This window comes from Phyllostomus hastatus, unplaced genomic scaffold (assembly GCF_019186645.2).
Source record: "Phyllostomus hastatus isolate PE091 unplaced genomic scaffold, TTU_PhHast_1.1 phas_scaffold_78, whole genome shotgun sequence".
In the NCBI taxonomy this organism is placed as follows: domain Eukaryota; kingdom Metazoa; phylum Chordata; class Mammalia; order Chiroptera; family Phyllostomidae; genus Phyllostomus; species Phyllostomus hastatus.
In genome coordinates this window covers 9,768,320-9,777,711 of record NW_025334041.1, presented here as the reverse complement: position 1 = coordinate 9,777,711, position 9,392 = coordinate 9,768,320, and positions in this window count along the sequence as shown.

Here is a 9,392-nt window from a genome sequence, read left to right as displayed (position 1 = left end):
TAAGAGGACATCATGAAAGAACTTCAGGGGCCCAGGGACTCACTGTCACTGCCAACAGAGACAATCCTGGCTTGCCCAAGCCTCTATTGCACGATCCACGACACCAGGACCTCCTCCTGTCGGTGGAGCGTATGAGTGAGCCTAAAGGGGTCCCAAGGCCAGGGACCAAGTGAGACCAGGTGCCCAAGTCACACTGTGGCCCTGAGTACTCTCCAGAGCTAAACAGAAAATATTCTGGATTATCTCTTTCGGGCGTCACCTATTCTTGATTCTCCCTCTGTCCACGAGAATAATCGGTATTGACCGGATTTAATGACGCAGAAACAGTTCATCTGCTCTCTGGGGCCACGTCCAGGACTTGCGCTTGTATTTAATGATGCACGAGCCCGTGTTTATTTCTACAGCCGATACCTTGTTCTATCTGTGGTTAGAGTCTACTGTGAAGATAACCAGGAAAAGCTGATGTTCTGAATTTTCAAGATTTTATTGTTAAGAAATCAGTTCAAGGGAAGGCCAACCCTTTGGGCAGAATGACCGAAGGTCTCTAAGCCCCAGGTGTGCTCACCTGAGTTAGAAATGCAGAGCCCTGGCCCTCCTGCCCAGCGCTGCCCATCCCTCAGGTCTCGGGGGCGCTTCTGGCATTGATGTGTGACAAACACATCAGGGCTTTCGTGCGGGCAGAAGCGCTAAGGAACACACACTGAGGCACGGTTCTAACACGCCTTTCATCCAGGGGGATGTAATCATTCACTGGCTAGATAGAGGTCTATCCTTTATTACATTTCTTTTCAACTGACAGAGATAAAGGACAAGGGCTTTTTGACCCTAATGCTGAAAGGAAACTGCATAAGCCTCCAAATAACAATGCCTTTTCTGCGTATGTTTCTATATTTTTTAAAAAAATGGCACAAAAAGAAGAAGCCTTAGCTGTGGAGAATTCTAGAAGGTCGAGGTGGGGGTGGGCACTAACCAAGGAATGTCAAAGACCCCGGAGAGGACACCTCACACTGCCATTCATAAGGACAAGGAGCACGCTGGGCCCACCAACGTGAAGGCCACACGTCTGGGCTGAGCAGCCAGCCTAATTCAAAAGTCCCTTGGAATTTCCAAGGGTTCTGTTTTTCACCGAGGGTGCGAGTCAGCCCATCGTGCACATGCTGCAGGAAAGTGCTGACACCCTGGCCGGCTGCCACGCCTCTCCAGGGTAACTCTCACCGTGAGCAGAGCCGTCTCCACGGTGCTCGTGGCAGGGAGCCTTTCTCCTTGACCGGCACCTGGGCTGAGCCAGTTGTTAAATACACCGAATGTTGTCCCTAACTGTGCCCGTGTCCCTTGGGCAAGCTGTGACCATGGAAGGTCACAGAGAGTGAAGGACGATAAGGGCGCCTTGAGCAAGGAGAGCTAGAACCTGGGGCAAGGCGGCAGGAGGAAGAGCAGGGCGGGTGCAGCTAAAAACACAAGAGATGCTGTCCCCAACCCACTGGGGAAGCTAGGCCAGGGACGGCGAATTTTCTTGAGAGTCGAGGCTGAAGGACCAGTCGTGGCCCCCAGGAGCCCTGAGCTGAAACAGGGTCAGAGGTCAATCTCAGCGTGATCACCCGCCGTGATCGATGGCCGATGTCGGCCAAGGGCTCAGTTCGGGGTGTGAGTGAGCATGTGAGTGTGTGTGTGTGTGTGTGTGTGTGTGTTGTGTGTGTTATACTCCTTAGCCCTGCTCCAGTCGACGTGGAGTTACATTTTAAATTTTTTAGCCTTTGCTGACCTTTCTTTTTCAAGAGCACACCAGCTTTTTCTCTGTCCTCATGAATATGCATGGCTTATCTACATGCTGCTTGAGTAAGAGATTTACAGCAGTCGAGGCAAACTCTCTCAGAGGTATCTGGGCTAATGAACAGTGAATGCCACTCAGCACACGCCTCGAAAAGCTATGAACAGGGAAATCACTGCAAGTCAGCCTTCCCTGTGTAGTCAGTCCCTCATCCTCGGCCCAACGCTGCAGGTTCTCCCGCGCCCTGCAACCGCTGTCACCCTCGCATCCCCTGAAGTGGATGGTGACTGTGGTTGGGTTTACCACATCTGTCCCTGGGCTTCACACAGAACAATGGCAGACTAATACGGATTATGACTGTGAGGTCAGCAGCGCTTTCCATTGTAACTGAGCTTCCTAGAAATGTCTGTACTGGTCGTTGGTGCCGATGTTTCCACTGCGCCCGGCTGAATGGATGGGAAACGGCACAGACTGGGCACTCACCTTGCTTCCTTATCGTCCCTCTGCCTGGCTTTGGCCTTTCTTTAAAAGATAAGATCAAGCTTTCTTCGGTATGAAATCATCTTGTCTTCAGGGACACCCTCCTTTCTAGGAGGTGGGTTTTCACTGGAAAACACCAACGAATTTTCCAACACCAAAGCGCTTCCTTTGCAGTGGTCTTAAAAGTTTCATGCTTTGGGCTTTCCAGCGGTTGTTGTACTTGTGGTGCTGGGCTGTTTCAGTTGGGTTCTCCAGATAAATAGATGTGTGTGTGTGTACATATACATATATATACATATACATATACATATACATATTCATATACATCAAGAGGTGCCAGAATCTGCCGCCTGAGGACCAGATAATCTGGTGGTAGAATTCAGTCTGAGTCTGAAAGCTAAAGAACTAGGCGGTGACGTCCAAGGGCAGGAGAAGATGATGTCCCAGCCCAAGCAGAGAGGGAATTCTCCCTTCCTCCACCTTTTTGTCCTACTCAGACCCATGTGCACTAGATGCTACTCACCTGCCCAGGTGGGGCCGTCTACTTTACTCAGCTTACTGGTTCACATGCTGATCTCTCCCTGAGACGTCCTCACACACACACCTAGAAATGATGTTTCACCAGCTGTCTGGGCGTCCCCGAGCCCAGTCAAGCTAATACATAAAAATTAATCATCACATGGGTTGAGGGCATAGGGCCTTAAAAATCATTATGATTTAGAGAAATAATGGTTTTTTTTTTTTAGTTTTAAAAGGAGTAGTGAGTGATTTGATTGCTAATGCTAATTGTAGAAAAATGCCACTGGGGATTTGTGTGGGGAAATATGGAGGAAACAGCAGTGGGATGAAGGGAAGGTAGCCTTTGGCCGTTTAACCTGTTTCCTGTCAATGTTTGACAGTTCTGCTTGTGAAGTTGTCAACACAACTCAGAAGTTTAAGAGCCACATCTGAGCTCAAATCCTAACCCACCACTTATTAGCAGTGTGACCTTGAGCTAATGATTTAATCTCTCTAAGCCTCAGTTTTGCCAGTTGTAAAACAGAAGAAATAAGTGTTGTGTTTACAAAGAATCAACTTTTATTTTCATGGATTTTTTTCTGTTGTTTTTCTTTTCTCTATTTCATTTATTTTTTTACGCTAATCTGTATTGTTTCCTTCCTCCTATGCTCTTTGAATTTAGCATGCTCTTCTTTTTCTAGTAGTTGTGTTGTTGATTTGATATCTTTTTCTTTTTTTATATAGGTGTTCACAGCTATAAATTTCTCTCTAATCATTGCTTTCACTGTATCTCATAAACTTTAGTATGCCGTGTTTTTATTCTCATTCCTCTCAAAGTGTTTTCTAATTTCTTTTGTGATTTTCTTTGACTTATAGTTTATTTGGGAATGTGTTGTTTAATTTCCATCTTATTTGAGAGTTGTCTAAATTTTCTTCTGTTCATCAATTTCAATTTCATTTCATAGCAGTCCAAGAAAACACTTTGCAACTTCAATCTTTTAAAATGTTTAAGATAGCTTAGCATTCTGACTGTGCTGCAGAGTATTTCCCCTGCACTGGAGAAAAATGTGCATTATGTTCAGTGGAGTGTTTGGTAGATGTCTATTAAGTCTAGTTAGTTTATAGTGTTTCCTTGTTGATCTTCTGTTCAGTAATTCTATTCATTATTGAAAGTGTCAGATTGAAGTCTCCAACTGTTACTGTTGAATTGTCTCTTTCTTCCTTCATTTCTGATGGGTTTTGTTTATTTCTGATACTAAGTCTGCTCAGGGGTCAGGTAATGATTAGATATCCATCAGCATGTGGCACCTGGTTGATCTTTGTAGTACCACAGTACCACAAAAATTGAGATTTTCTTAAATGCTGGAAACCAATAATCCTCCCAGCTCTGCAGAGGGGCTCTGTGTGCATGGTGGGGCGTGCTTTCAACATGCAGCCGGACAATCGACAACTCCGTCTTATCCTTCCCTTCCTGTTTGCTCACAATTTCGAGGTTAGGGTGCATAGAAATGAGAATTTAGAGCCTTCTCTGGTTCTTCCTGAGTATTCTCACAGCCCCGGGCACTTGCAAAGCTCCATGCATGCCCATGCCTTCTAGTTTCTCAGGACTCTGGGCATCTCATTCCCCAGCTCTTCCTTCTAAGCTTTTTGGTTAGCCCATTTTTCGAGGACTGTTATCCACTGCCTAAACAATTGCCTCTGTGTGTTCTCAACCAAAGTCCCCAGGGAAAAAAGGCTTTTCACACTGGGTGAGCTTCAAATCGAGTCAAATAAAGACTGCCTTGCCACCGGAATCTCAGGGAACTACCAGATAGATCATGACGGTGCTCCAAGATGAGGCTTGAAGGCGCTCTAGTCCTACTGTGCCCCCTCCAGTGGCTGCAGGCCACGGGTTTGCACTGTGGTTGTGGGCTGGTGATTTTCAAGACTACCGCAGAGCTGAGGCTGGTGGGTGATGGGTGCAGGTCGAATTGAGCTCACAGTTCTTAATGAGATTCAATGGTTTTACTTGAATAAACACTCACTGGATTGTCACAAGTCTTTGATTAACTTCCAGTTCTGGAAAAGTTGATTCTGACCATTTTTTTGTCAGTTTTCTCACTACTTTGTGGAGCAGAGAATTTTTGGAGATTCTTACTCTGCAATTCTCACTGACATTACTCCAGTGAGTTCGTTCTTAATTGGGACAAAGAGTGAGTGTTCTGGCCGCGACCAGCGTGGCTCAGTGGGTTGGGTGTTGTTTGGCAAAGTGAAAGGTTTCCAGCTTGATTTCTTCATCAGGGCACATGGCTGGGTTGCAGGCCAGGTCCCCCACTGGGGGTATGAGAGAGCCAACTTACTGATGTTTCTCTCCTTCTCTTTCTCCCTCCCTTCCCCCCCTCTAAAAATAATAAATAAATAAATGAAATCTTTTTTTAAAAAAGGAGTGAGTGTTTTGAAAGAATAGTGCTGAAGTCATACACTCTCAGGGGTGGCATGCTTTCAAGTAATGACAATGTCCAGGGTAAGGTCACGGGAACGGACGGACATTTGGGGTGAAGTGTAAGTGAATGTCACTGCTGTGGGGAGGGGAGCAGGTAATGGATTTTGAGGCCAGGCTGATGAGAGGATACCATGGTTTGAATGTTTACATTCCCCTTCCAAATTCTTATGTTGAATTTTTGAATTTGGGAGATGATTAGGTCATGAGGGTGGTATTCTTTTTTTTTTTTATGAAAGGAAGTTTTTTTTTTTAAGATTTTTAAAATTTATTTATTTTTAGAGAGGGAAGGGAGGGAGAAAGAGAGAAACATCAATGTGCGGTTGCTGGGGGCCGTGGTCTGCAACCCAGGCATGTGCCCTGACTGGGAATCGAACCTGCGATGCTTTGGTTCGCAGCCTGCGCTCAATCCACTGAGCTACGCCAGCCAGGGAGGGTGGTATTCTTATGAATGGGATTAGTGCCTTCTTAAAAGAGGCTCCAGAGAGTTCCCAAGCCCCTTCTACCAGGTGCAGTTGCAGTGAAAATTGGCCTTCTAGAAAGCAGAACTTTATCAGGGACCAAATCTACTGATGCCTTGATCTTGGACTTCCCAGCTTCAGAATTGTGAGGAATCAATTTATTGTTTCAAAGCTTCCCAGTTGATGGTGTTTTGTTTCAGCAGCATGAGCAGACTAAGACAGATAGTATCCAAATCGGTTTTGAAATCTTCCATGAGGATGACACTACCTGGGGGAGAAGGAGATTGACCAGGTGCTTGAATCCCCCATGGCTGGGGCAGACTTGCCTGAGACTGATGGATGGTGGCAGTGTGGGTGTTTGCAATTTGAGAAACAAAAGTTATCACGCGCACAGCCTGTGTGATAAAGCAATGGTAGAGCTATAATGAAGGCACAAGGTGACTGAGAAATTTTAAATGAGAATTATGGTAAGAGATTAAAGAGGAGAGCTGTTACCAATACAACTCACATGTTCTATCTGCAGGAACATTTCTGAATCCCAGCAAATTATTTCCACTTATCCCTTCATGCACCAGAAGGTGAAAGCAAGAATTGCAGCCCTTGGTAGCTGCAACTTCTCAAGGTGTTGCCCTCTCTATTTATTCTTCAAGGGAATCTCCTTTCTCTGAACTTTATATTACCTGGTTTTCTCTCCAGCTTTAGATTAGAGTGGAGCCCACAGGTCTCTGTTGCTGGAGATGACCTACCACGAGGACCAGGTTGGTGACCTGCATACCTTTAGACCAAGGTTGGTCAAGGCCTTGAGAATTCTGGGAAGCCCGACACCATCTTTGCCTTTCTGCAGGCTCTGAGGGCACTGATTCAGCCATCTTTGATCTTACACAGAATCACGAATATTCATCAGGTAAAAGTCTTTTAATTGATCTTTTCACTGTTTATCATAGCTAAGTGATAGTGCCCCGCAATGCTAATGTGCAAAAGCATTAGACACTGAAACGTTCTAACGGGACCGTTACCCAGTTGCCTCTGAATCCGAGCCAAGGCGTCAAGATTGGTGGCTGGAAAACACACTCTCAACCTAAGTGCTCAAAGCCTCCATCCCTCTGGACGAGGAAGAGCACTTCCAGTTCAGCTCTCAGGACTGAAAGTGAAACTCAGGGGACCGAGGGTAAATTCAGCTGCTTTGTCTTAACTTTCTGATCACATGTTTACACCAGACTTAAGCAGCATTAGGAAAACGAGGCGGGGAAACTGCTTCCCCATCCGGCTGCTGGAACTCTCTCTCCTGCTCGCCGTCACTAGCCTCCTGGAAAGAGTGGTCCGCGGTTGCCTCCCGGTCAGCATTCCCACGCAGCCTTCAACCTCCACCGCCCTGAGAAGATGGGAGATGATGATGCCTCCCTGTCAAGTGGGATGCTAGTGTTCGTCATTCTCTTCCTGCCTGAGAGTGCTCGCTCAGTGGATGAATTGGTCTCCGGCACCCAAGACCTTCCCCTCCTTCTATCACCTTCTGGGCTATCCTCCCTCCTGCTTTCCTCCTGTTGCTCTGACTCCCCCTAACTTCCCTGCTTCCTCTTCTTCCTTCTCGTATTACCTCCTATAACAACAACATGTATATCCCCAATCTCCACCTGTGACTTCCATGCCCTGAGCTGCAGTGGCCTGCAGGACACTGATGTCAACACCGGTATGCGGCAAGTATCTCTGACTCCTTGTGCCTCAGACTGCACAAACCGTTTCCCCAAACCTGTTTCTCTTCTTATCTTCTTTAGTCCCCACACCCCCCTGGCCTGGAGTTGCTGAGCCATGAAATATTATCTCTCTCTCTCTCTCTTTATATTCAATCCATTATATTTCTGACAAAAGCATCACCAGATGTCTCTCCTCTCCACCCCCACCGCATTCCTAGCTGTCTCCCTGACTGCAGGAGCCCCCCTCTCTCCAATCCTCACTGCTACTGGAATTTCCTCCATAACACACAGATCTGATCACTGTCAGGCCTTGGAGGTCTCCCAAGGGGAGGCCCCTGTTAGCCCGGAACAGTGCAGTTTAATGTTGGGTGTTCTGTTATTCCATCTGGTTAGCATGTCCTTTTCCTCTTAAAAGCCACGCATTTCGATGATGAATTATGCGGTCATCCTACCCCAGCTAACACAATGAAATCCAGACTCTCTGATCTGGCTCGCCATCTGCCCCAGGCTAACTTTCTAGCTCCATCATCTTCACTCTGGCTGCCCACCCTTCCCCAGTCACACCGAGCCCCGTCCCACCTTGTCATCCCTGCCTGAGCTGCCCCCCTTCTGGAACACCGTTGCCCTGTTGCCCACTTCTCAGCCTCTCCTCAACTTGCGCCACCCAGCCGAACTAGCGCTTCTTCTGTGAAACATCACAGCCTGCCGCCCCCAACCCCTAGACCCCCGTTGAAATCCTATGGCAATTTGTTCAAATCGCTGTTACGGGTTCTGCTTTGAATCTGGCACAACACCTGGCACACGGCAGGCCTTCCGAGCGTTTAGAAAAAGGGGTTGTAGAGAAGCATGAAACCACAAGTATTTTCTCTGGCTCTGATTAGAAGCAAGAGCTTTTATCCTCCATATGGGATTGCTTGAGAAAATCCAACGTGTCCTAGCCAGGTTGATTTCTTCTTCATCTGTAAAGTAATAAGGAGGGTAATGGCTGCTGCCCAGACCTACCCATGCGAGCTCAGGAGGGTGATAAAAAACCGAATCCTGCTGTTGAAGTGTAACATGTTGACATAGAGAGTGACATATCCCCCCCCCACCTCCTGTCATCTGTCCCCGCAGCCTAGGGCCTGTGGAGGGCGGGGGCAGGAGATTCGGAGATCTGACAGATGGTTATAGAGAGAATGTCCCGACGGGAGGTCACAGTGCATTATTCCGATACAAACAAAACTAATTAGAAGATTAACCATTTTTTGAACAAGCACACGGGTCAAATACCGTGCTAAGAATGTTACATACCACTTCCTTCCGTAAAGCCAAACTTGGAAGATGAATTTTGCGATTTCCCATTTCACATTTGAGGAAACTGAAGCTCAGGGAGTTCAGGTAATTGACCAAGGGCACGAAGCCAGTGAAGCGGGTTGGGACACATGACCAGAACAGCAAAATGAACACGTATGTGCTGGGGTCTCCATAAAGTATGCTGCTTGGTCCTCACGAGCACCCTCTGAGTTAAGTTACTGTTGTATCTCCATCATCACATGGGAAATCCCTTTAGTAACCAGCCCTAGCTCAGGTAGCTAGTAAAAGACTATGCCAGTCAGCCAATTCCAGAAACTGCATGGCTGGTATTACCTCCTCTGTCTTGCAGGCCTATTTGAGGTTGCTCTCTCAGCTCATTTTCTGTTGCCAGTGTCCATCGGACACTCTTCCTTTGCTCCTCGAAGTCTAGTCTGTAGACCCAGGGCCTCAGTATCACCTGGAAGTATGTTACAAAGAATCCTGAGCTCCACTCCAGCCCCAGGGGATCAGAATCTGTTTTGTAAGAGACCAGGTCCTGATCTGTCCAGTGGGTCTCAACCTTGTCTGCACATTGAACTCCCCTGGGGAGCTTTAAAGATTCCTGGTGCCTGGCTTCCATTGTCAGCATTCTACTTGAATTGTCTGAGTGCGGTTTTAAAAGCTTCCCTAGGGGAGTCTGATGTGACAGCTGCCTGAAAACCGCTGCTTTAAGCAAATACAGC